Raw genomic sequence first — 27936 nt, 5'->3', positions numbered from 1 at the left:
AGAGGCATTTCCTGTTCTCAAGAAACAAAAAATACTGCTGATCCCACACATTTTCTTGTGGAGTAATGCACCGACAAGACCACAGGGACCTTCTGCTTTTTCCCCCAGAGCAAAGCCACGGGAGGCAGGCGTGGAGGAACATTCTGGCCTGATTTTCTCAGCCCACATTTCTGTTACACATCAAACCAACTCAGCCACCTCGCAACGTGACTCACTCGGCCTCAGAGGGGTCCGTTGATGTAGCAATTTGGCCATTTCGTCTTAAGCTCGAAGAGTCAGTGATTTGAAAAAATCTCCATTTTGTCCCCCACTTAGCTTCACGAGTAAAAAGTACCCAGAAATGATGGTGCACGTGACATGCAAATTTGTGGATAAAGCTGAAACGCCTGTCACCCTCATTTATTCCCAACAGGTGAGTCAAGAGTCATGCCAGTCAGATGAGATGCTGAGTAACTTGGCTTTTTTTTTCCCTCCCTGATTTAACTGAGACCTACAATGTTATTTGATGCCGTTTTCTGTATTTAATTAATTTAACATTCCAGATTTTTAATTTGCATTTAATTTAACATTTCAGGTTTTTAATTTACCAGATATTGTTTATCAAATATTCATTTCAGAGACTTTCACCGTATATACAGTGCATACCCCTCTTTAATTAGTGTGTGGTAAATTAATTCTTCTATTCGTCTCCTTCATCAGATATTGAATTAAGGAAGTTGCACTGTTTCAACACAGCACATAAAATCATTTATTAAACTAAGATGGTAAATTTCCCATGTATGTGTGTTGCTAGTCTGCTTTCAGGCTTAACCTGATAAAAACTGTTGTGGTTAAAACCAGAAATCTGCTATTACTTAAACTTGCTGCGTGGTTCAACAATAGGAGTGGTAAAGTTTGTATCCTATCCAGTTTTCCTCTTTTTTTACTCCTGGAACTGTAGTTACCACCTCCCTCCCCAGCCTCCTTCCTCTGACTCCCTGTATCCATAATTATCATCCTCTTTCTCCTTGGACTATTTCTTAAAATGAGATTACACTTGTCAAAGCTTGCTGTTAACTTTCTTCGCAACTCAGACTATCACAAGTTACAAACCTACCTTCTCGTGTCAATGTTTTACATTTATTTCTCTCTTACCTCCTCCCTACCTCCTAGCAAATAACAAACCAGTTTCCAAATTGATGTTGTGTATAGGAAGAATTCTGTCAGTAGGAACCTTTGTGAAGGGACAAGTCTTGTCTCTCCTTTTACATCGTAAACTATTTGAGAACACATTTTGTTCAATTCTGCATTCTATAAAGGGCCAGGCCTAACATAGTGTCTTGGCAAATAGGCAAACAGCAAATGTTTGTTGGGTGTCTGGATGGATGGATGGATGGATGGATGGATGGATGGATGGATGGATGGATGGAAAGATATCTACTCTATGCCTGATTCCAAGCTAGTTCTTTTAAGCTATATTTTACAATTTAAATATTTCTCATAATGAGGAATTATCCCCATTTAACAGATGAGAACACTGAGGTTCAGAGAATTAAGTGAGGATTTATTCATGATGTCATAGTCAGCAAGGAATTGATCCCAAATTTCAATTCCAATCTGTCTGATCTTTCTATATTTCTCACACCTTGGGTGGATCACCTACATCATCTGTGGGGTTGCTATGGTCTGAATGTGTTTCCCACAAAATTGATATGTTGAAATCCTTGTTCCCAAAAGTGATGGTATTATTGGGTGGGGCCTTTGATAGGTGATCAATAACAGGTGAATGGGATTAGTACCCTTATAAAGAGACCCCTAGAGAGACCCCTCATGCCTTCCACCTGGTGAAGCTACAACAAGGAATCTGTGACCCAAAAGAGGGTCCTCACCTGACCATGCTGACCCCTGATTTAAGATTTCCAGCCTTCAGAACTGGGAGAAACAAATTAATGTTTGTAATACTGACCCTATGGTTTTTTTGTTTCAGCCGTCCCAAAAGACTATGACAGAGGCTTATGCAAAATTTAAAACTCCTCATTTGAAAAAGTATTAATAATTTCAAGACAGTAATAGCAGAACATTAAACCTAGCGTGGGGCCTTTCTGAGTACGGATCTTGAGGGGCTTCCCAGGTAACTTAACCAGGAAGCCAGCCCTGGAGTAGGGACTTAATAGTCATTACCCATGTTTCAGGTCTAGTTCCTCATTAGAACACTGTCCCTTAAAGCCTCTGAGTTGCTACACTCAGAGAAATTTTTCCAACCTGTCAGAAGACCAGCCTCTCCCTGTCTACAGACAGGAAGTAGAACCTTGTTCAGATTTTTGTGATAAGTTAGATTCATAGATCTAAAAGCACTGGAAATGCCCAGTGGGCAAAGAATGCCTTAAAATATGACTCTATCACATTCTTCATGTCTATCACCATCAACCTCATCCCATTACCCCTATGAGAGGTGCAAGGTAAGAACAAGGGAAACAGTGCCCTTGCTCTGCACTATCTCCCCAGCCAACAAAAAACCCAAACTTCCTAGTAGATCTATTGTCCTTGCTACCCTGATGAAATAGATTGAATGCATAGGCAGGTAAAAAAAGCACCAGATATACAGAAATTGTGAGGAGTAAAGTAACAGTCCAACATTTGAATCTAACAGTCAAAGCTGAGAGTGGTATTCCAGAACAAATTCTCCTCTTTGAATTTCTTTAGCCAATATCAAGGCCAGTTAGGTGTGAGCCAAATCTAAGGAGTCCTAGTGTAAGACTCAACACTTTTTAAATTTTATTTTATATATTTTTACATCATTTTTCATTTTTATACAATGTATGCATTTTCATCTTGATTATAGTCCCCATAAAATTCCCACCACCCTTGTTGTGATCCTGCTCCCTTTCCCCACCCCCACCCTGCAGTGTGGCTTACAGTTGCCTGTAAGCAACTGTACAGCTTACAGTTGCCTGTTGATTTTGATTTTTACATTATTATAATTAGTCTTTTTCCTGATCCCTTATTTGGGTTTTCTGAATTCCTGCTATGAGTGAGACCATCCAGTAATTTTCCTTTTCTTTCTGGTTTATTTCACTGAGCATGACCCCTTCCAGATCCATCCATGTTGCTGCAAAAGGCATGAGTTTATCTTTTTTGATTGCTGGAAACTCAACACTTTCTAAGGTCACAAGCTAGATGACTTCTCCCACCCCTATGGCCATCTTGCTATATAGCAAGCATTCTTCTCCAAAGGAATGATAATGATTGACATTGATGGATTTTTGAAGAAGTCCTTATGACAACAATTTCTGATGTGGCCATTGATAAAATACCCCAAAGCAGAGACAAGAAAGTTTTTGAAATCTTGTGGAACAGCAAAGGTGGTGTTGGAAACTGCTTGTGACCTTGAAGAACATATTTATGCCAATAATAATTAAGAGCAGCACTGAGGTCATTGAAGATGAAAGTGTGCACCATGTCAGGGAAAAACATGTACAATTTGACTTTGGAAAAGTCAAGTTTTGGTGTCCTTCAGGGCAGAATTTGCATCACCCTTTTTCCTTGAAAAATCTCCAGAATCGAATATGAATGGATATGATTGGAGAAGGTCAAAAAGAAGCTGTTCCAAGGGGAAAAAAACTTTTTGTTCCTTTGTCATTTTTGTTTCTTCTAAAAATAATGGTGCTTATTAAAATTTTTATGTGGTGTTTAAGTATTATATACCATCTTTAACTTCATCTATTAGGGAACTTTCGTACCGTCTCTTTCACCTAAAGTCCAGAATTGAAATGAGGGCATTTGATTTTCCCTTTATTATCCATTCTGCTCACTAGAACAATGACACTGTTCCCTGTAGTGCCCTGTCTGATTACAGAATCCACGTTTGAAGTGGTTGTCAGCCAGGAGGTCCTCACCATCATTTTCTGTGAGGCATTCTTTTTGATGTTGTTTTAGTTACAGCATTTTGGTTTCATTTTGTTATTGGTTTGTGTTTTTTTTTTTTTTTTGTAATTATATTTTACTGAGGTAACATCAGGTTACAACACTATATATGATTTATAGGTATATGTCACATTTCTTCTGCTGTGCGTTACCGTAGCACACTCACCACCAAAGCACACATAATTATCAACCATTGGCAGATCTTTGGGTCTGCTCCCCAGTTTGGTCCCTATACCACACCCTCTTTTCTTATGACCTCTGTTCTACGGTTAGATTTATTGGGTTTGTTTAGTTTATTTTCATCTGTTCTTTTTAGTTTTTCTATGGTCCACATATTAATATAATCATCGGGGATTTTCTTTCTCCTTCTGACTTGCTGCACTTAGCACAGTGCCCCCCAGTACCATCACTGTTGTCCCGAATGGCAGGATTTCATCATTTATTATAGTTGAGGAGTATTCCATTGTTTCATATGTCACATTTCCTTAGTCTCTCATCTGCTATCAGGCACTTAGATTGTTTCCATGAATATTGGGCAGTGTAAAAATTGGTGCAATGAACATAGGAGTGCATATATCCCTTTGAAATAGTGTGAGTGAAATTCCCAGATCACATGGTAGCTCTACTTTTAATTTTTTGAGCAAACTCCATACTGTTTTCTATAAAGCCTAGACAAGTCTATGTTATCAGCAGCAGTGTGCCAGGGTTCTTTTTTCTCCACATCTTCACCGACACTTTTTTCTGGACTTTTTGATGTGAGCTGTTCACAAAGGTGAGAAGCAGTATCTTATTGTGATTTGATTTGCATTCCCCTGATCATACGTGATGAGGAGGATTTTTTCATGTGCCTGTTGGTCATCTGTATGTCTTCTTTAGAGAAGTATCTATTTAGCCATTTGCCATTTTATTATTGTATTTTTGCTTGTTTATTGTTGAGATATATAAGCTCTTTGCAGATGTTGGTTATTAGCACCTTATTTGACATATGATGTACAAACACACTTTCCCTATTCACTTGAGTGTCTTTTTGGTTAATGATAGCTTCTTTCACCATAAGAAGTTGAGTTTGATGTAGTCCTATTTGTTTATTTTAGCTTTTTTTTAAAAAGATTTATTTTATTTATACAAGAACTTGGGTACAGGCCAGAGGCAAGGGAGGGTGACAGAATTCACCAGAGGCAGAGTGGGGAGCAGAACAGGAAGATGGATGGAAAACAATGCTGAGGAGAGCAGCAGGCGAGACAGGAGAGGTCTGCCGTGCCATGTGGGTATCTCCCTGGCTAGCCAGGAATCGAACCTGTGCTGCAGAGTCTGAGGACAGCTTCACAGCACTGCGCTCAACCCAGTGCACCACCAGGGAGATTTTAGCTTTTGTTTTCCGAGCATTTAGAGTCAAGTTCCCAAAGACATCTCTGAAGTCAGTCTGTGGATTGTTTTGTCTATGTTTTCTTCTATATGTCTTATGGTTTTAGGTCTTACATTCAAGTCTCTAATTCATTTTGAATTAATATTTGTATATGGTATGGAATGGTAATCTATTTTCATTTTGTGTGTAGCTGTTTACTTCTCACAACAACATTTGTTGAAGAGACTTTCTTTTCTCCATTGAATAAACTTGACCTCTTTGTCATAGGTTAACCATCCATATAAGAGTAGGTTAAGTTCTGCACTTTCCATTCTATTCCATCAGTCTGTGTGTCTATTTTTATTCCAATACCATAATGTTTTGATTACTATAACTTTGTAATGCACACTGTCCAGGAGTGTGATATCTCTTTTCTTTTTTTGTCAGTATTTCTTTGAATATTCAGAGTAATTTTTGTTTTCAAATAAATTTCAGTAATGTCTGAAGAATGCAATTGAAACTTTGATAGGGATTGCATTAAATATGTCTATTACTTTGGATAAAATGTCCATTTTAACAATGTTAATTTTCCAAATCATGAGTGAGGAATGTATTCTATTTCTTTGTATCTTTGTTTGTGTTGTATAAGTCTTTCAGCTCCTTTGTTATGTTTATTTCTAGGTATGTAATTATGTTGGATACAAGTATAAATGGGATTGTTTACTTCTTTCTTTTCTAGTTCATGGTTTGCATATAAAAACACAACAAATTTTTGCATATTGTTTGTGTAGGCTGTCAGTTCACTGTACTGATAGTTTTTTAGTGAAGTCTTTAGGGATTTCTGTGTATATTATCATGTCATATGTAAATAGTGATAGTTTTAATTCTTCATTTCCAATTTTGATTCATTTTATACCTGTCTCTCACTTGTTCTAGCTAGGACTTCCAATATACTACTAGTAGTGAGAGTAGACATTATAGTCATATACCCGATCTCTGAGGAAAAGTTTTCAGCTTATCACTATTGAGTATATTAAGCTGTGGGTTTCTGATCTATGGCCTTTTTTTTTTTTTTTTTTTCTTAGTGAACTTAGAGGTTTGACTGTTGTCTTTATTTTTTCAAAGAACCAGCTTTTGGTTTAACTTGTCTTCTGCACTTTTTTTAATTTCCATTTCCTTCATTTCTGTTAAGATTTTTATTGTATCCTTCCTTCTATAGAGGATTTTCATTTCATTTATTCTTCCATTTCTAGTTCCTTATGTTGTAAGTTTAATTATTTGATCTCATTCTTGTTTCTTAATGTAGGCCTGTATGGCAATATACTTCTCTCTTAATACTGCTTTTGCTGCATCCCATAGGTTCTGATAGGTCATGTCTTCATGTTGTCTCCAGATATTTTTTTAATTCTTCATTTAATTTCCTTTTTTAATCCAGTAGTCATTCAGAAGCATATTCTTTAGTGTTCACATATTTGAAGTTCTCCTGATTTCTTTTTGTGTTGATTTTTAATTGATAACATTATAATCAGACAAGATACTTGATATGATTTCAATCTTCATAAATTTATTGACATTTTTCTGTGACCCAACATTTAGTCTGTTCTTGAGAATGTTCCATGTGCAGTTGAGAAGAATATGTACTAAGCTTTTCAGAGATGCTATCTATGATGTTCTGATTCTCCTTTAAGATTATTGTTTCCTGGGCCTCCCCGGTGGCGCAGCGGTTGAGTGCTGGGTTGCGAGGCTGCGCGCGGCCTCTGCGGCGCCGGTTCGATCCCCGGCTGCTCCCCGGCCACCGGAGGAGGGTCCCACATGGCGCGCAGACCTCTCCTGCCTCCCGCTGCTCCCCTCAGCAGTGTACTTCGGTCCTTCTGCCTGCTCTGCTCCCTGCTCTGGCTCTGGTGAATTCTCTCACCCTCCCGCGCTTCTGACTGTACCCAGTGCATGTACAAACAAAACAAACAAACAAACCAGCAAACAAATAAATAAAGCATGCCTCTAATAAAAAAAAAAAAAAAAAAAAAAAAAAAAAAGATTATTGTTTCCTTGTTGATTTTCTCTGCTTGTTCAATCCATTGAGAAAATTGGGCTGTTAAGTCTCCTATTACTATTGTGTTACTACCAATGTCTGTTTTAGATTTGTTAACAGTTGCTCTGTATGTTTTGATGCTCTTTCATTTGGTGCATAAATATTAGTGACTTATGTCTTCTTAATGGGTTGCTCCCTTAATCATTTATATTGTCCATCTCTGTCTCTTGTTGTCTTTTTAGCAGGAAATCTATTTTATTAAATATAGGTATGGCTGTCCCTGCCATTTTTAGGGTACCATTTGCTTGTAGGATTGTTTTCCACCCTTTTAACTTGAGCCTCTTTATCTTTGGAGCTAAGATGGGTCTCCTGAAGACAGAGGAACATTGGGTTTTATTTTCTGAACCAGCCACTCTGAATTTTTTATTGATTAGTTCAGTCCATTTATATTAAGGTGATTATTGGTATTTGTGAGCTTGCTACTTCCTTTTTGTCTTTAGTTTTCTGGTTCTAGTTATTTCCTTGTTCAATTTTTTTGTGGATTTTCTTTTCTTTGATTTAAATAGAAGGGTTCAATGGGAAAAATAAACCTAGGGAAAATCTAGTGTTGGCAAGCTCCCTCAGCTTTTGTTTGTCTGGGAAGGTCTTTATTTCTCTGTCATATCTAAAATAGTGTTATAGAACAAAATATTCTTGGCTGGCAGTTTTTATCTTTGAGTATTTTATCATTCCATTCTCTGCTGGCTTGAACCATGTTTACTGAAAAATCTTATGACAGCCTGATGAGAGTACCTTTATAATTTACCTGCATTTTTCCCCTAGCCACCTTCAATATTCTTTATTTATACTGCAGTCTTGATAGTTTTACTACTCTATGTCTTGGTGTAGATCTCATTGCATATAGATTTTCATTTAGCGTCATAGGCATCTATATTTAGTTCTTTCTCCAAATTTGAGGTTTTCCTCTATTATTTCTTTTAATAAGTTCTCTATTCTCCTTCCCCTGCCACCATCACCACCACCACTGTCTCTTCCTCTTTTGGGATTCCCATTGTTCTGATATATCATATTCTAATGGAGTCAGTTCATTATCAAAGTGGTTTCTTCATTTTTTTGTTGTTGTTTGTTTGTTTCTTTTTACTTCATTATTCTCCTGCATTTTCCATTTGGGTCCTTTTCACATTAGTATCTTTGAGGTGACTGATTTGATTCACCATTTAATCTATTCTGCTTCTATTACCTACTCTACAATTTTTATAATCTCAACTATTAAGCTCTTTACATCCTAACTCTGTTTTATTTTCTTATTTAGAGCTTGACATTTTCTTTTGTGTTCATAATTTTATTTCTCAGTTCATTTGTTTGTTTTTCTGATTTTTTGTTTCTATTTGATTAGCCTTCCTGAGTTTTCTTGATTTGCCTTTCTGTGTTTTTGTCTCTCTTTGATTTGTCTTTATTATAGCAATTTTGAACTCTTGTGACAGGGAAATATAATCTTCTATGTCTTTATGGTTAGTATCTATAGCTGTTCTTTCCTTGTTATGTCATATTTCCTTGAGGTCTTGAGTTGCCATGCGTAGTACTTTTAGCCTGTATATTTTACTGTTTTAGATTTTCCTGTTTAATTTTTTTATACTTTTTTTTAATCTTTAAACTCTATTTATTTATTTCTTTTTGATGGACCCTCTCCGGCAGCTGGGGAACGAATTGGTGCTGCAGAGGCTGCGGGCAGCCTCGCAGCCCAGCACTCAATCGCTGGGCCACCAGGGGAGGCTCTCCCTGTTTATTTTTAAAATATCTATAACAGAGATTAGAGTTGAACTACTTTTACTTTTCCCATAGGTGGCACCATGGTTTTGTTTTAGTTTTTGTTTTGTTTTGACTTTTTTCTTGCTTCTATATGTACTGAGACCTGTTTTTGCAGTTGTTGAGTTAGAAGGCAGCAGAGGGGCCTGAAGGAGTCCAGCTACTAATGAGGATGTGCCAGGAATGGGAGGAGAGCAGGCTGGCTTGTGCTTGTGGCACCACTGATATTCTGCCTCCAGATCAGAGACTGCAGTCTCTGAACTGTCGGTGAATACCAGAAGTCGGTACCAGTGCTGAGTTGTGGGGGATGGGAGGGTAATCCAGCATTAAGTCTGTTCTTTTTACCAGGACCTTGGCCTGTGTGGCATACCTCAGCAACTCTGCACATGTTTTCCCTCAGTCAAGAATATGTGCCTCCACATCATTTAATACTTTCTTCCCCAGTCCCCCAACATAACTGTAAGCCTGCCAATTTATCCCCTACCCCAGACCACAACTTCCATGTGTTTTTCTCTATCCACTTCCTGCTCAGTGAAGCATGACTTTCTTCTGTGTGTCCTCGGTGCCTTTGGTGTTGGTCTCCAAATCCAAGGGATATTCCAATTTTACCATGGGACTCTCTGGGTATAGTGTCCCTCTAGTTAACTCTTAGATAATCTTCTCAGGAAAAAGCAAAGAACCTCCTCTGCTGCCATTTCATACAGTTCCTGTTATAGTCATAATGTTGGCTACAGAATCAGCAACTTCATTTCTCTCCTTGTAGTATGGGAAACTACTTGAGCCATACTTTTTAAAATAAAGTTTTCATTTGGGAGTAATTTTAGGTTAACAGAAAAGCAGCAATAATAGTACAGAGAATTCTCACATATTCTTCACCTGGATTCTCATAATATTAACATCTCATGTAACCATGGTACAATTGTCAAAACTAAGAAATTATGTTGGCACAATATTATTAACTCAGATCTAGACTTTATTCAATTTTCACCAACTTTTCCAATAACGTCCTTTTAAAAAGTAATTAATAGACTTCATTTTTTGTACAATTTCAGCGTTAGAGAAAAATTGAGCAAGTAAGACATGTCCTATATATCCATATCATCCCTGGCCTTCCATCACTAGCACACTGCCTCTGTAGTTAACATCTTTTTTTTTAGATTTTTTTTTTAAGATTTATTTATTTATTTATACATACAAGCACTGGGTACAGTCAGAAGCACAGGAGGGTGAGAGAATTCACCAGAGCCAGAGCGGGGAGCAGAGCAGGCAGAAGGACCGATGTACACTGCTGAGGGGAGCAGCGGGCGGCAGGAGAGGTCTGTGCACCATATGGGACCCTCCTCCGGTGGCCGGGGAGCAGCTGGGGATCGAACTGGCGCCGCAGAGGCTGCAGGCAGCTTCGCAACCCAGCGCTCAACCGCTGCGCCACCGGGGAGGCCCATGTAGTTAACATCTTGCATTGGTGTGGTACATTTGTTAAAATAATGAATTAATATTGATGCATTTTTACCAACTAATATTCATAGTTTGAATAAAGTTTGTATTGTATTGTACACTGCCTTTAATATTCCTCTGTCCCTCATCTATTCATCCCTCATCCATTGCCTCCAAAATCCTGACAACCACTGATCTTACTATCCCTTTAGTTTTGCCTGTTCAGAAATATCATATATTTGGAATCATATAGCATGCAGTCTTTTCAGATTGTCTTCTTCCATATTTATGTGCATTTAAAATTCTTACATGTCTTTTTATGACTTGAAAAAATACCTTTTTTCTCTTCCAGGATCCAATCCAGACTTTCATATTTAGTACAGAGCATTTTTAACATTGGCTTTTCCATAGTCAGAATTCTTTTCAAAACAAGACTTTTGTGTCTTTTGGTGATTTTTATTCCAAACTTAATATTATATCTACTTCTCTAACAAATACTAATTAAGCTCTTATTACATGTCATACATTGTCTTAAACAAGGAATATACAATTTGAACAAGCTATAAAAATCCTTGCTTCCGGGCCTCCCCGGTGGCACAGCGGTTGAGCGCTGAGTTGAGAAGCTGCCTGTAGCTTCCTGCAGCCCCTGCAGCACCGGTTCGATCCCCGGCTGCTCCCTGGCCACCGGAGGAGGGTCCCACATGGTGCGCAGACCTCTCCTGCCGCCCGCTGCTCCCCTCAGCAGTGTACTTCGGTCCTTCTGCCTGCTCTGCTCCCTGCTCTGGCTCTGGTGAATTCTCTCACCCTCCCGCGCTTCTGACTGTACCCACTGCTTGTATAAATAAATAAATAAATCTTAAAAAAAAAAGATAAAAAAAAAATCCTTGCTTCCAAAGCATTTAAAAAACATTCCTAAAATTACTACTAAAGGCTATATAATATTCAAATCTATACATTTATTTTAGAATAGACCAGTTTAAAATGTTCTCTATTTCTAATCATATGTGATGAATATAGATCTTTGGTTATTTTTCGTCATGTCCCAGGAGAATATTAGAAGTAAAAAGACAGGCACCTTTTTTGAGCTATTTGATATATGGCTCCATAGTACTAATCAGAAAGAACGTAGATGTTGACACTTATTTCAACCATGAAAGTTCTTGTCTTTACTATGACAAAAAATATTCCCCTCTTACCTTACCCCATACTCTCTGTGGTTGCCCTCAGTTTCTTTGCTCTCTTCCAATGCAAGCAATTGGACTTCTTATCCCAAGTTGACTTCTTAAGATCCTAATTAGTTCAAGTAATCCCGCCAAAATTCTTTTTTCTTATATGTGTATGCCACAAGCATTTATATGACTTTAGTGTATACCATTCCCTCAGGGACCTACACTTAACTTCTTTAAGCCCAGGTTCCTCCCTGTGAAATTGTCATACTCTAATGATTAAGGTCAACCTTTATGAAATGTCTTTCATATTTACAACTGTTAATTGCTCCCAGGTGACCAAGTTGTATTTCTATGACCCCAGAAGGTAACATTAGATAGTGAAAAGCATATAAACAGAGGGCAAATTTTTGTGATTCTTCTCAAACCCACTCTCTTTGCCTCTCCAATATTTTACCTTGTTCTTATATATACAAACCTAAGAGATAGTTTCTTCTTCTAAAAGGTTTGTTATCTTTAACCTCTTGAACACAGTGATATGTACTGTCTTTGAAAGTGGACTATCCTAGGCTTAAAAATTAGTACAATTATTTACTTATTTGTGACCTCAGATAAGTACATAAACTCTTGAAGTCTAGATTCCTCCTCTCAAATATTAGGGTACTACATGGGCCTCCCTGGTGGTGCAGAGGTTAAGTCTCAGTACTATCAAGCTATCACCAGTCTCTCAGGTCAGGGTCCTAATCCACATGGCTCAGCAGACCTCTCCTGTCTCTCCTGCTGCCCCTCAGCAGCATATTTCAGTAGATCCACCTGTTCTGCTCCCCACTGTCTCTGGTGAATCCTCTCAACCCCCACACCTCTGACACAGATTCCAGTTTTTATATGCATAAATAAATGATATAAATCTTTTAAATAAATAAATAAAAATGGGGCACTACAAATAGTCATCCACAGATAGTGCCTACCATGTACCAGAGACTGCTGATTTGATCCTCATTACAATATAAAGAGGCAAGTTCAATTATTATCAATCTTATTTTATAAAGATGCAAACAAAGGCACAGACAAGTGACCTGCTCAAAATCATACAGCTAGTAAGTAGCAAAACTAGGATTCAAACCCAGGAAAACTGGCTTAAGTGTCTAAACTTTTAACTTTTACTCTACATTTCACTGACAGTGCATGAGTTAATGTGAAGATTAAATGAAACAACCTATATTAAAGGTCTATTACTTAGTATGTATGGCATACTATGACACATACAAATTTATACTCCCTTTTACTTGCTCCCATTGTGACACTGTTATTTTTTTGGTCCTGGGTACTCAAATCTCTGCCAAACATGTGTAGTGAAATCCAACCATCCTGTCTATGGATTAATCACAGAATGGCACCAAAGGAGCAGTTTGTCATTCCTGGAGGAAGGGATGAAGGGAGAAAAGTGAGACTGGTTTAAGGATGGTAATGTGGTCATGAAGGGACTTAAGTATCCATGAGGAAGCAATGTAATGTAGGTGTAGGGTAAATGGTTTTCAGGCTTTACTGCCCTCCCACCATTAGGATTGCCCTGCCTGATGGGGCACCTGCAGTTGTTACATTGTTACATACTGTCTTATTTACCTTTGTGGGCCATGGGAGGAGTATGGAGATAGTCACCAAGAAAATGCAGGAGAGAAGTAGGAGAAAGAAGCAGAAGAAAGCTAAAGGAGAAAGAGAGAAGCCCAGAGAGAAGCCCAGAAAGAATCCAGGCACCCCTGTGTGCTGTGTACCTGGTTGCTGCAATGCATGTAAAGCTCAATAAAAATCTGAGAAAACCACTGTGGGCTCCAGGACTCTCCTTTAGCCATCTGCTGGATCAGAAAACCTGCATTTTGCCTATCCTGCCCCTACAGTAGGGTAAAGAATATAGGCCTCAGAATCAGCCAGGTTCGAACCCAGCTCTGTCTACCTCATAGGGTAGTCAAAAAAGACTTAAATGAGATACAGTGAAAATGATGCTCACAAAGCCATCTCTACTTAGATTCATTTACACTCACACAATTGGACACTGTCAATAGTCCAGGAAAAAAATAAGACAACTTAAAGGAAAAATGTTTAAATATGTAGCTCTATCTTAAATTTACTAAGCAAATGGATTATATTTGATACTGTTGACAGAAAGCTGTCATGAAAAGTCTGCTGGGTTCTGAAAATAAGGTAGAACTTTGGGGGTAAGAAGGGAACAAATGTAGTATGTAATGGTGTGTCTGTCCCTAAAGCAGTGCACTTATTCAGGCTTCAGCAAACCTGGATGAAATAACCCTCTTGATTCTCAACCATTTATTGTTCAGATCCTATATTTACCAAGCAACCTTCTTATTAATAATTAGACCCAAAAGGCTGTCCAGGTAGATTGCACAGAAATATTCCTAGCCTAAGAGAGAAAGCTCTTAATTATAAATATATGGAAATCAATCTTATATGAATAATATTTATTGCTGTTCAGAGAGAAGAATACTTGTGCTATAATCTACCCTTGGATCTATCAGAAAAATTTTAGAAACTCCACCTTGAATCTCTGACTGTCTTATCACCTACTGTACACTAGGTAGGAGCTTAGCTCAGTGAGGTATTCAACGCTAAAATGGCAGTCCCCTCTGAAACAACTTAAAATCTAGTAGAGACAACAAAGCAAATAAATCAAGAACTAAAATAAGGCACAAAACACACAAAATTCTCTCTCATTATCACCTTGAAAAACCCCCAAGGCCAAGTCTAGGCCTGTTAGTTTTATTCAACTTAAGGAGGTGATAATGAGGAGAAAATGTTCTTGCCCATTAAAAGAGTCCTTAACCTGTAGATTAAGACTAATGTTAAATGGTGGAATTTTACCTTTCACATTATAATGGTAAAATACTTTATATGATGTACTCTTTAAAAGATGATTTCTGCAAATGGAGAAGGGTGAAAGGCATACTTAGGGGAACAGAAGTACAATGTATCTGTAATATTTTAAAAAGAAAACAAAAAGTGCTGATGACAAAGGCCTTTTGTCCTTACAATGCTAAATGAGTGAGTCAACAGATACAACTCAGTGGGTGCCAAATCAAACCAGTGCTTGTGTGACTCATTGACAAAAAGGGTCTGCACCAGTCCACATCCCACCCTCACACAAGGCTCACCCTCCCCTGATATACACATATACTCCTCATGTTTGCTTATAACATCTTACGTTGCTTTCTCAGCCCAGACTGCAAAAGTATATCTATATTAAGCTATTCCTGCCCTCAGCTAATAGTTACTGAAAAGATCTTAATGGCATGCCTCACATTTTGTGATAATAAAAAAATATCAAAAATCCTGCATTGAATCTGGATCTTACCACCAACTAATTGCAATTGTGGAAAAGTCACATTCCCCCCTTTAAGTAATTGTGTCCACCTCCAAAGTTAAGGAAGAAGTTTAGTTTATGATAGTGATGAGTCTCCTGAAAGCACTGCACAAAACTGAAAAGCATGAAGTTGCACACTTTATCAAAGGGTGGTTTCACAGAGAGAAGCTTGTTTTTAAGGAAGAGAAAGATAATTTGATCAATAAAGTTACCGAAGGAATATTGAACTTAGTTATGATCTTCTAGTGACAGAGCATTCTAAAAAGCAAATTAAAATAATTGATGTCCCTTATGTTTATAATAGTGGCCAGAGACAATTTTAGGCCTGAGAAAAGTATAACAAAATATGTTAATAAATAAAGTCACATTTTAATTTGAATATATAAGCAATAGAGACTTCATTTAGATATGTATCCCATGTTGAGATCAACAAGGATCCCAACAAAAATTCTGACATTAGTCTGTCCTGTGGACAAGTTATATGGGTCCCAGAAGCTGTTTTGCTACAACTAATCTTGGGCACTGATGGGCCATTTGTAACTACTTAAAAGCAATCCAAATATTGAGACTATGTATTGAAACAGGAAAAACATCGAACTAGGAATCAGGGATCCCAAGTTCCAGTTATTGATTTACTTTTTTTTCTTTATTGAGGTAACACTGGTTTACAACACTGTATATGGCTTAGGGAGATAGGCTCACACTTCCAGATGTATGTTACCACACTGCATTTACCACCAAAGCACCCACAGTCCTTTGCCCTAGACCATTAGTCCCATCCACATTGTTGTCATTAATGTTTGTGTAGCAACCTTGGGAGTCTGTAGGCTTCTATTTTTTCATTTATGTAGTGAAATGGAGTCATGAGCACCACCTCAGGGCCCTTCCAGGGAAGTGCTTCACTGACAACTATCAAATTAATAAAGTTCAAAAGTCAGTAATGGATCATGGTGAATGCCCCACCTTAAAGTCTTAAGTTAGGAAATCTCCATTTCACTCAAAGCATTCAGCAAAGACTGCTGGGCACTAGGGCTAGGCACAGATCATCTAGGATATCAGTGGCCATCAGGATAACAGCAAAAACAAAAAATAGTAGAAAGTACTAAAACTGAATGGAATTTCTTGATCATCTAGTTCTAACCCTTTCTTGCACAGAGGAAGACATCAAACACTGAGAGGGTTTTAAGTCATTTTCTAACACTGTACAGCTAGAGGAAGACACAAGGAAAGAGTGCAAGATGAACAGAGCACTAGATTAGGAGTCCTTGTTGAACAAGGAACCATTTGTGCCATCCAAGTTCAGCAACCACATCTGTCCAGGACTCAGCCTTTCTTTCAGGGGCATAATGTAACTTAAGTACTATTTCTTCCACTTTTACTCTCCCATAGGTGGGATTTGGGACTGAACACAGATCTCCTAAACCCCTGCCCCAGCCTCTTTCTGTCCCACTAAAAAGAAATAAAGTTGCTAGAGAAATGCACCAACTGCAGAATCCTGGGAAGAGGAGAGAATGGTAGAAACTGCTTTGTTGTGGAGCATGTTTTCACCCCATGGAGGCTTACCTATGAATTTGTTTATGCATCTCTCAAAATAGCCTTTACCTGAATATGGAGATCCTTTGACTCATTTGCTCACTTAAAACTGTTAATTTGGGGGTAGGAAAAAGAATAAATTGATAGTGTTCCAAATCAGAAGACAAAAAGTTTGCTTGTTTACAATAAAGTTGATGAACTTCAGCTTCAGAGTCCTCCACTAGCAGGAATGACCAGATGTAGGGAGGACCCTAGCAGTGCTTTCACATGCTCAGCTAATCATATAAAATTTGCAGCAATTAGTTATTTTATTTTTTATTCTTAAAGAAGGCATTTTGCCTCAGGACCCATAAAAACTATATCCACTCCTCTCCTCTCCTTCCTTTCTTTTTCTGGAACTGGAAGAGGGAAGCATATTTTTTTTCTTTAATGCAAAGAAATGTGCAGAGCAAGTCTGAGGATAGTAAGAAGAACCTATAAAGAGCAAATCCTAAGTGAAAGGATCAGTGTCCTACAATGAGAGGTGGGAAGGGTTCAGCTGCCAGAGCATTGAAGTTTGCTGAAAACATACTGAGTTTAAAACTCGGACTGTCTTTTGATTTATAAAAGTCACAGCAATTTTGATTGATTTCATATAATGATGACAGATCAAAAACAAAAAATTGTCAGACAATCTGGCCAATGTTTTTCTTTTTCATTAACTTGTCTGTTCTCCTGATCAGTCAAGTCAAGTCAAAATAAACCTGTTTGCTGGCACGGTCACAAGTTCACATGTGGGTGAGTTTTAAAGTTACTATGAGAGAAACCCATAGGAGGATTCATCTAACTTTTAACCCCTCTACCTTAGAAGAGGCCAACTAGAACTTCTAAACTTCATTAAACAGAACTGTCCAATCAGGGCCTTTTAATCCATAGTAAGTAAAAACATGTTTTGTATAGAAGGAGCCTTCCAATGTGCTTGCTAAGGGTGCCAGCACATAAAGGCTCTGTACTGTCACTGGTTTGTCCCCTCTAGATGCCCATATGTGTCTGAGAGAGGAAATAGGGTGTGGTGAGTTGTGAATTTTTAAGGATAATTAAATTAAGTAGCTGTTACCAGATGCCTCTCTCCATTACAACCCCAGATATCACATGTAGCTCCATAGATTTCAGAGCTCTGCATTTAAAATAAAACCTCTGTGAAAAAGCAGCAGATATTTAGAGGGGGAAAGAAGTCAAATGTTCTAAGTAAAGCCAAATGAAAGCCAGGAAGGTTATCTCACAGGCTAGATACACATTGTTAGCCAGCCTTGGAGGACACTGGATTCTTTCCAGGTGGAAGAGGTCAACCTGAACATAATATGATTCAGTAAAATATCACTTTCCTCCAAAGATTCTAAAATGCAATGTTTCCCAAACTAACCAGATAAGAATTATCTGAAGCAGATTTCCAGGACTTAGGCGGAGTCCAGGAATCTGTACTTTTAGCAAGCATCCCAGGTGATCTTATCACCATCACAAAGCCAAGACTCAGAGTGGCCCCCGGAATCATCACATTATTGGAATAAAATACGATATTGGAATAAATCTCTAGTCACGAGGAAATGTGCCTTAACCTGCACACAGCTGGGAAGCCACTGGGATGCATGGCTTAGAATTTCATCTCCAAGCCAAGATGTTAAACATATCAATGAATGAGCATTTCTTATTATCACCCATAATGGTTTCCTTCCTCATGTCTTCGGGGAATGCCATATGCCCAGAATTACTGGCAGCTGAAAACAAAATATTAACAGAATAAATTACTTCAAATTAGGCATGTGCTGCTGAATGATTCTAAGGTACTTGGAATATTAACAAACTTGGACCTGGCCGAGGATTGTTAATAGCTTTGTCCTCTGAGCACATTCTTTGAATAAAAACCTTCAGATTTTGCTTTCAACTGCCCCAATATTAGCATCTTCATCATGTTGCAAAAAAAGCAAAGGGGTGGTTTTGCCAGCTCTTCAAAGTTTTCTCTGTGATACCTGCAATCAGAGAAGCTCACCTTGGGGACAGTGCCAGAACCCATGGCAGCCTCCTTCTCTTGCCTGCCAGAGAAGGTAGTGCCAGTTCTAGCATGATCCCGACAGCTGAAGAATGTGAGGAAGGCGGAGGAGGGTCCTGTCTCTGCCTGAGGGAAGTAAAGACTCACCTCCTCCTCTCCAGGGATGCTCTCCAACTAAGAAGGGCTGCCAAGATCCAAGGTCAAGCCCGTCACTCATATTAATGGTGATTTGAATACCAGAATTATGAATAAATATAAACTAGTTAGAAAGTGACTGACTTCCTACCGGTAGGGGTTGGGCTCTATAACATGCTATTAATATGTCGTGGTTTTATTTCCTGAAAATAAGTATAATTTTTAATATTATTATTATTAGTTTTAAGATAATATATTCACATGTTCAAAACTAACACGATACAAGGTGAAAAGTCGAACTTTCACCCTAATAGTCCATCTACTTAGTTCCTTTCCTCCTGCCCAAACATTATCACTGTATTTAGATTTTTGTACATTCTTCCAGAATTTATGTAAAAACAAGCAAATGCAAATATATGTTCATATTTTTCTACTTTTTATACAAAAGATAACACTCTAAGCTTACTATTGTTATTAATACTATTGTTTTTTTTTTTTCGACAAACATATCTTAGAACTCTTTCTCTATTGGTACAATGAGGGCTTCTTCATTCTTATTTATAGTTGCATAGTATTCCGTTATAGGATGCACCTAAGTGTAGTGATACTATCAGCTTTGTGTTTGTTTTCCTGACAGTGGGAGAAATGTCTTTACTTCAGATACCTGAAAGCTAAGTAAGCCCAGTAACACAAGAGGGTCAGTGTGAAGTTACACCTGCAGAATTTGTAGAGATTCTCAGAAGGAAAAGCATAAGAAATGTATTCTGTTCCATATAATTACAAAATTATTTAACCTATCGTGTTAAACAGTAAGAAAGCATCTGAGAGAATTTAGAAAATAATTTTAATCCAAATCTGGATTAACTAAAGTAAACAAAGTAAAAATACGAGAGAGAAACAGAGTCTTCAAGCTCCTCTACTTCTAGGAGATACCAAGTCTGGTTGGAAAAGCCTGTTTGATAAACAATGAACTCAATTGTTTTAATTAGGAGGGAAGAAAAGACAATGGGTAAACGGAAGGACAGAGGAAGACAAGGAGGGTCAAGAAAGCAATATTCATATTTCATTCTACCAGACTAAACTGTTTCCTAAGTAGTATTTCCTCCATACTCTCGTTTTATAAAAGAAAAATGTTTCATTTGTAGCTCAATGTTTTTGGCCACAATAGTATTTAAAAGACATTCCTTTTGTTTTTACCAGTCCTTGAACTGTTAAGTTATGTAGATATTTATGCTGTTCCCTTCCTAGAGTTTTCCTCTCCGAAGAGGTCAAAACATGAAGTTTCATTTATGGTTTAAAAGCTGCAAGTATACCAATAAGTCATTTTAAACATTAAATAAGCTCCAAATATTTCTGAAAAGTTGACCTAACTTTAACACGATCCCACTTTTGTTGTCTAGCTGATGCTCAGAGGCCTGGAATGTTAACTAAATTTAGCCAAAACTAAACTAAATATGTGTACTCACACAATAATGATAAGAACATATACTGGTACCATATAAACCTACAAATATTCACATTCTTAGAAGTTGCCTTTCTGAGAAACTATACTAAGGAAGTTTTTTACTTTAATTACAGAATGAAAAGCTACAGGGAACTCGATTTAGCAAGTGTTCTCAAATATTTTGGTCCCAGGACCTCTTTACTTTTCTTAAAAATTAACTACTCCATGGAGCTTTTGTTTATATGGATTGTATCTACTAATATTTGCTATATTCAAAATTTAAACTGAGAAATTGAGCTAGAAACTCAAACAATCACTCAAGGGCTTTTCCTCCAGATGTTCATCATTGCTTCAGTACGCAGCAGAAGTATTTCATAAGTACTTCTCATTCCACCACAAGAATATGAATAGGACTTGTACTCAAGGATTGAAATTCAATAAAATTAATAATTTGTTATTTAATTAAATAGCTAACTGATTTTAAAGTAAAACTGGTTTAACTGTTCTTTTATCTAATTATTACTTATTAATTATTATGTAATTGCTAAGTTTAGTAATCACAGCACTATGCATAATTAGGCAACAAAAACTACAAAACTTATGAAAAAATGGGTTGGAGACACAACACCCAAAAATTTTGTCAGTGAACCTGTTACAACAAATAAGAACTTAAAAGAAACACTTAAAGCACAATAAAAAAACAACAGGATCGTTTTGGGCCTCCCTGGTGGTGTGTTAAGTCTCACCTATGAAGCTATAGGCAGCCACTGTATCACATTAGATCCCCGGCCAAGGAGCTGACACACATGGCACAGCAGACCTCTCCTGTCTCATCCCTTGTTCCCCTCAGCAGTGTATTTCAGTTAATCTGCAGGTTCTGTTCCCCACTCTGTCTCTGGTGAATCCTCTCATTCCTCTTCCCTCTCCCTCCCCCCCCCCCACCTCTGGCCTACAGCCCAGGCCATGCATAAATAAATAAATAAATAAAATCTTTAAAAAAAAAAAACAGCATAGTTTTATGCAAGCATTTTATGAATGTGACACTTTATCTTGAAAGAGACCTGCAGTTTGTTATGCAGATGGATGTCTGCCCACTGGGTTCCTAGACTCTTCACACTAGATGAGAGAGGCAACATATAATAGAGACATAGAGAAAGAGAGGAAGGTGAGCTAAAGAGAGTAAAAAGAACAGAGAACAAATAGGAACAATGTAAAATAGACTAAGAGGAAAAAAATTAAATGGAGAGGCTGCTTCTTGGACCATGGTGCCAAGGTGCCAGGGGAGGGAAATGTCACAGGTTGCCCACTATCATGAAGTGGTGCAAGGAGGGTTGTCTGAAATGGTACAGAAAGTTGTAAGACCAGATGTCAGTGGCCATATTTCCTTGTCCTGTGAGGAGGGTTGATGTCTATATACTCGGTATGTGTATTCCTAAGAGGCTGGATTCAGTTGTGTTCAGTTTTCTGTGTTCATCTAGTGTTTAATACAAAGAAACGGTGCACATGCAAACCTGCTCGAGTTGTTCCCAGGTAATATTAATCTAATCATATTGGAATAAATTTATGTTTTCAAAACAAATGTCATATCAGAACTGACTATATTTAGATGATCTTTATAAATATGGAAACATGTACATAATATTGACATTAGTTATATCTCAGTGTAGGATTATAGGTCAATTAAATCTCCTTTCTGCTAACTTGTATTTGCTACATTACCTTTGAGCAACGTATCAATTTATAATAAGAAATATGGGAAGTGTTTTAAATCAGTGGAAAATTTTGATCTGAGAATTGGACTCTTAGTGGTTAACTAATGACACTTGTTGATTTTTAATGTTGCACATCTGAAACTAATATAATGTAGTAATGCAATGTTATTTCAATTTAAAAAAGAAGGAAATCACCAATATGAAAAAAAAAATTGTGATCTAGTTCTCAAAATCAACTATAGGGGCCTCCCTGGTGGCACAGGAGTTGAAGACACTGCACTATCTGGCTATCACCAGCCACTATAATATGATTTCTATCCTTGGCCAGGGAACTAACCCACATGGTACAGCAGACCTCTCCTGTCTCGCCCGCTGCTCAGCAGTGTATTTCAGTAGATCAGCCTGTTCTGCTCCCCACTCTGTCCCTGGTGAATCCTCTCTGGCCCCAATACCTCTGGCCTGCACCCCAGTTCTTGTATGCATAAAATAAATAATTTTTTTTTTTCAAAAATCAACTGCAAAATTATTATTCTCTTGCTGAGCTAACAAGAAATGTTAACTCACCAACTGATCTCTGAGGATCACCCTGGAGGCTCTGATCTGCATTTTCCAGTTCAAACAATCAAGAGCTCAAGCTAACAGGCACCTGCAGACTGGTCTTGCCTGGTCTCTTCATTTTACACTTGAGGAAATGGAGGCCCAAGGAAGTGAAATGACCTGCTCAAGGTCACGTAACTGGTTGGCGACAAAATGACAAAATCTCCTAGCTTTCAGTATAATTATCCTTTTTACTCTTCACTTGGCTTGTTTTTCTGTGTTTTTGGCCAACAGTCACAGAGCTATTGTGGCATTAGGATAGGTTCACACAATACCAAATCAACAAATCATTTCAGTCCAAAGGAACCTAACAAAACAAAACTGCCAACTAGGTGAAAAATAAAATCATGCCAACTTCTTGTCTCATACTGTACAGACAAAACAACCAATAATTACGTAGATGTTTCCCTTTCAACTAGTTGCTTTGGCATCAGGTTCTCACAGCCTGTATTAGAAAACCAAAGATAGAGGTGGTAGGAGAGAAAGGAAGGGGACCCTTATTTTCTAAAGGCAAATTAAACTTTTCAAAACCCTCCTACCTATAGAAACAACTGAATTTGGACATTAGATTTAACTGTATTTGCCAATAACAATCAATACTCTAGACTACAAAAGCAAACAGCCATTTAGAAGTCAACTGTGCTTGATATGAATACTAGGTACTCATAAATTTCATGTATTCAAATATCCTCAATCAGTGATCTAATGCAAATGAAATAGGGAACGTGAAACCTTCTCATGTCAGTTTAAGCTACGGAAAAAACTGATTTGTGTCTCAATAGCACCAAGATGATTTCATTTATCTAAAATAATAATGATTATTATAGATAATAGAAAATTTGCTATTTGCTATTTGTTTTTAATAAGCAGCCAATTCTATATGCAGCTCATCAGCTAAAGCCTGAGTATCTGGGGGGAGAGTGTACCTTTTAAGCCAAAAAAGATGGAAAACCTGGCAAGGCCAAATACCTTCTACTCTCAAGATCCTGATGGGAACTAAAGGAAGAGGCTGGTTTCCGGACTTAAACAATTAAGTAATCAGCTGCCTTTGGTTACCCCTAACAACTCACACAGACAAGGAGATTACCAGGCAAACAGACTGCAACAATTCAGGATCCAGAGCCAACCGGAGTGTTGAAATGACACATATTCCCAGGGCAGTCAGTACCTTCTTGTTTGAAAAAAGAAGGAAGTGGAATCATTTTAAAAAGGGTTCAAGACTTGGCAGACGTGTGCTGAGGTGTGCTTATTAACATAACATACGCATAGAAAACCAATCCAAAAGGGCAGTTGTGGTTAGAAAGTTCAGGCTTCCCAGCTTCACCAGAGGTTAGGTTCCCCAACAATAAGCAGCCCTACTTTTTGTCAAAATAATATTTACTGAATTTTTTGTATGTTTATTTTGGTTATTTTGTGATTAGAATGGTAATGTCCAGGTTTAATTCTGGAAAATACAAAAGAGCAATAATGAAGAAGAAAATTAAGTTCACCACAGAATCCCACTCACCCATACATCATGCCGTACACCTTACATATACGATTTTCATTTGTTGATCATGCCTCAGTAAAGCTGCATAGTGAATAAATGAATGCCTTCACCCAGAAATAACATCATTTTAACATTATTGTGTATGTATCACAAATCTTTTTGCTTTCTTTTCCACTTTGCTTCATATTTTCATAGTTTCCCACAACTTTTTCAATTCCTTGAAAACTGTTTGTAATGATAAAACATTTTGTGATACACAGTTGATGCTTGAACAACATGGATATGAATTGAGCAAGTCCACTTCCATAGTGTTCAATAAATACGGTACAGTACTACAAATATATTTTCTCTTCCTAATGATTTTCTTAATGGCATTTTATTTTCTCTAGTTTGCTTTATTGTAAGAATATATTGATATATAATACTTATACAAAATATGTATTTACCAACTATGTTATCATTTATCATTAAGACTTTTGGTCAATATCAGGCCATTAGTAGTTAAGATTTGGTGAGCTGAAACTTATGCACAGATTTTCTATTATGGAGGGAGGAGTGGTGCCTGGCTCCCCTAACCCCTCATACCCCAATTTGTTTTCTCATTTTTCCAGAGTTGTTCATTAAGATTAGTATCAAATTTTCTCTTAGAAAGATGTCTGGAAAAAAAACTCACTTTAAATACAAAGACACACATAGGTTAAAAGTAAAAGGATGGAAAAAAGATATAAAACATAAGAAAACTGGTTATCTATATTAATATTGTACAATGAAGTTATCAAAGCAAGGAATATTATCAAGGATGGAGGCATTTCATAATAGTCTAAAATCAATTCACTGAGAATGCAAAACAATCTGAATAAAGAATGCCTGTTCTGCTCCCCTCTCTGTCTCTGGGGAATCCTCTCACCCTCCCTTGCCTCTGGCCTGTACCCCAGTTCTTGTGTAAAAATAAATAAATCTTTAAAAAAAAAAAAAAGAATGCACCAAATAACAAAGTTTCAAAATTCATGAAGCAAAATCTTAAGAAGTAGGGACCTCCCTGGTGGTGCAAAGGGTTAAGCACCGCACTATGAAGCAATCTGCAGCCTCTGGAGCATGAGTTCGATCCCTGGATGGCCAGGGAGCAACCCACATGGCGAAGCAGGCCTCTCCTGTCTCACCTGCTGCTCCCATCAGCAATGTGTTTCAGTCTGCCTGTTCTGTTGCACGCTTTGTCTCTGGTGAATCCTCTCACCCTCCTGCATCTCTGGCCTATACACTAGCTCTTGTATTCATAAATAAATAAATCTTTTTTTTTTAAATCTTAAGAAGTAAAGGAAAAAATATGTCCATATAATTGGCAATTTCAATATTTCTGACTTAGTTGATAGAACAAAAAGATAGAAAATCAAAAAGGATGTAGATTTGAACAATATTGACAATCAACTAGACCTATTGACATTTATAGAACATTCCACCTAATAATATAAAAATAATTTCTTAGCTATTTTTAGAATATCTTTGTGAATGATGAAAAAATTACATATTGAAATGTCTGTAGGTATAGAAATTCTCAACAAAATATAAGCAAACCCAATTCAACAATACATTAAAAGAACTGTACACCATGATTAAATGGGATTCCAGAAAAGCAAAGATGGTTCAACATCCACAAAAGAATCAGTATGATACACCACATCAACAAAATAAAGGTTTAAAAAATGATATGATGATTTAAATAGCAGAAAAAGCATCCAGCATATACTTATGATAAAAATTCTTGATAAAGTGGGTATAAAGGGAACATAACTCAAGATAATAAAGATTGTATATGATAAGCCCACAACTAACATACTCAACAATGAAAAGTTTAATGCCTTACCTTTAAGAGGGGAACAAAGACAAAGATGCCCATTTTTCACCATCTTTTTTTCAACAACTACTAGTGGAAGTCCCACCCAAAGCAATTAGGCAATAAAAAGAAATTGGGGAAGAAGAAATAAAAATGTCACTATTTGACTTCATATAGATAAAACCCTAAATTCTCTGCCCAGAAATTGTTAGATTGAATAACCTCAGTAATGTTACAGGATAAAAAAATCAATATATAAAAAAGTTGCATATCTACAGACCACAAAGAACTATCAGGAAAAAAATTAAAAAAAAAGAATACAATCCCATTTATAAGCAAGTCAAAGAAAAATAAAATACCTACAAATAATTTAAACCAAGGAAGTGAAGGATGTAGCACTGAAAGCTATAAGATACTGATGAAAGAAATCAAAGAAGAAACGTAGAAATGGAAAGATAGTCCATCTTAATGGATTGATACAATTAATATTGTTAAAGTGTTCATAATACCCAAAATAATCTACAGATTCAACATGATCCCTATCAAAATTCCATTGGTAATTTTCACAGAAATAGAACAGGCAATCTTAAAAGTTTGATGGAAACATAACTGACCCTGAACAGTCAAAACAGTCCTAAGAAAGAACAAAATTGGAGGCATCACACACCCTCAATTCAAACAATATCACAAAGCTGTAGTAATCATAAGAGTACACTATTAATACAAAAACAAACGGATCAATGTAATGGAAACCCCAGGAGTAAATTTACCCATTTATGATCGATTAATTTATAACAAAAGAAGTAAAAAAAAATACAATAAGGAGAAGACAATTTATTAAGTAAATGGTTTTGGAAGAACTGGAACCACACGCAAAAAAGGTGAAATCTAGAGGCCTCTGGTGGCGCAAGGGGTTCAGAGCAACCCTATGAAGCTTTCTGCTGCAATGCAGCACAAGTTGGATCCCAGGCCAGGGAGCTATCCACATGGCACAGAAGACCTCTTCTGCCTCACCCACTGCTCGCCTCAGCAGTGTATTTCAGTCAGTCTGCTTGCTCTGTTTCCCACTCTGGTGAATCCTCTCAACCCCCACACCTCTGGCCTATACCCTAGTTCTTGTATGTATAAATAAAATAAATCTTAAAAAAAAAAAGGTGAAACTAGAACACTATCTCACACTACACTACAAAATGAACTCCACATGATTTAAAGATTGAGGATCCCTCCCCCACCTGTAGTAATCTAGAGTGTGGGGGAGGGATCCTCAATCTTTAACAAACCAAAAATGCAACCTACTAATGAGAAAAGATATTTGTAAATCATGTTCCAATGGTGAATATCCAAACTATACAAAGAACTCATACAATTCAATTTTTAAAATCTGATTAAAAATTGGGGGCTCTCCAGATAAAGATAGCAGAGCATGGTTACAGCTTTTTGCTGACTACCTTCAGCCTGTCTGGTAAACTTGTCCAGATTGAATACACTTTGGCTGCTGTAGCTGAAGGAATCCCTTCAGTGGGAATTAAAGCTGCAAATGGTGTGGTATTAGCAACTGAGAAGAAACAGAAATCCATTCTGTATGATGAGTGAAGTGTACACAACATGGAACCAATTACCAAGCATGTAAGCTGGGTGTATAATGGCATGGGCCCAGATTACAGAGTGCTTGTGCATGCAGCCCAAAAACCAGCTCAGCCATTCTATCTGGTTTGCCAAGAACCCATTCCCACAGCTCAGCTGGTATGGAGAGTAGCTTCTGTGATGCAAGAATACACCCAGTCAGGTGGTATTTGTCCATTTGGAACTTTTTTATTTATTTATGGTTGGAATGAAGGAAACAACATTGATTTCAGTCAGATCCATCTGGAGCTTAGTTTTCCTGAAAAGTCATAGCTATGGGAAAGAATTATGTGAATGGGAATACTTTCTGTAGGATGTAATGATGATCTAGAACTTGAAGATGCCATTCATACAGCCACCTTGACCCTAAAGGAACGTTTTAAAGGGCAAATAATATAACATAGAAGTTGGAATCTGCAATGAAGCTGGATTTAAGAGACTTATTCCAACTGAAGTTAAAGGTTACTTGGCTCCTATAATAATGAAGTAA

At 37.4% G+C, this 27936-nt stretch overlaps 1 pseudogene; it reads left to right on the top strand.

The window, feature by feature from the left end:
• The first annotated feature begins 343 nt into the window (after positions 1 to 343).
• On the top strand, positions 344 to 27936 carry LOC119258060 (proteasome subunit alpha type-2-like; annotated as a pseudogene).

This window comes from Talpa occidentalis, unplaced genomic scaffold (assembly GCF_014898055.3).
Source record: "Talpa occidentalis isolate TD23 unplaced genomic scaffold, MPIMG_talOcc4v2.1 talOcc4.4, whole genome shotgun sequence".
In the NCBI taxonomy this organism is placed as follows: Eukaryota; Metazoa; Chordata; class Mammalia; order Eulipotyphla; family Talpidae; genus Talpa; species Talpa occidentalis.
Note: the sequence above shows the minus strand (reverse complement) of the source record. Positions and strands in the feature narration are given on the sequence as shown.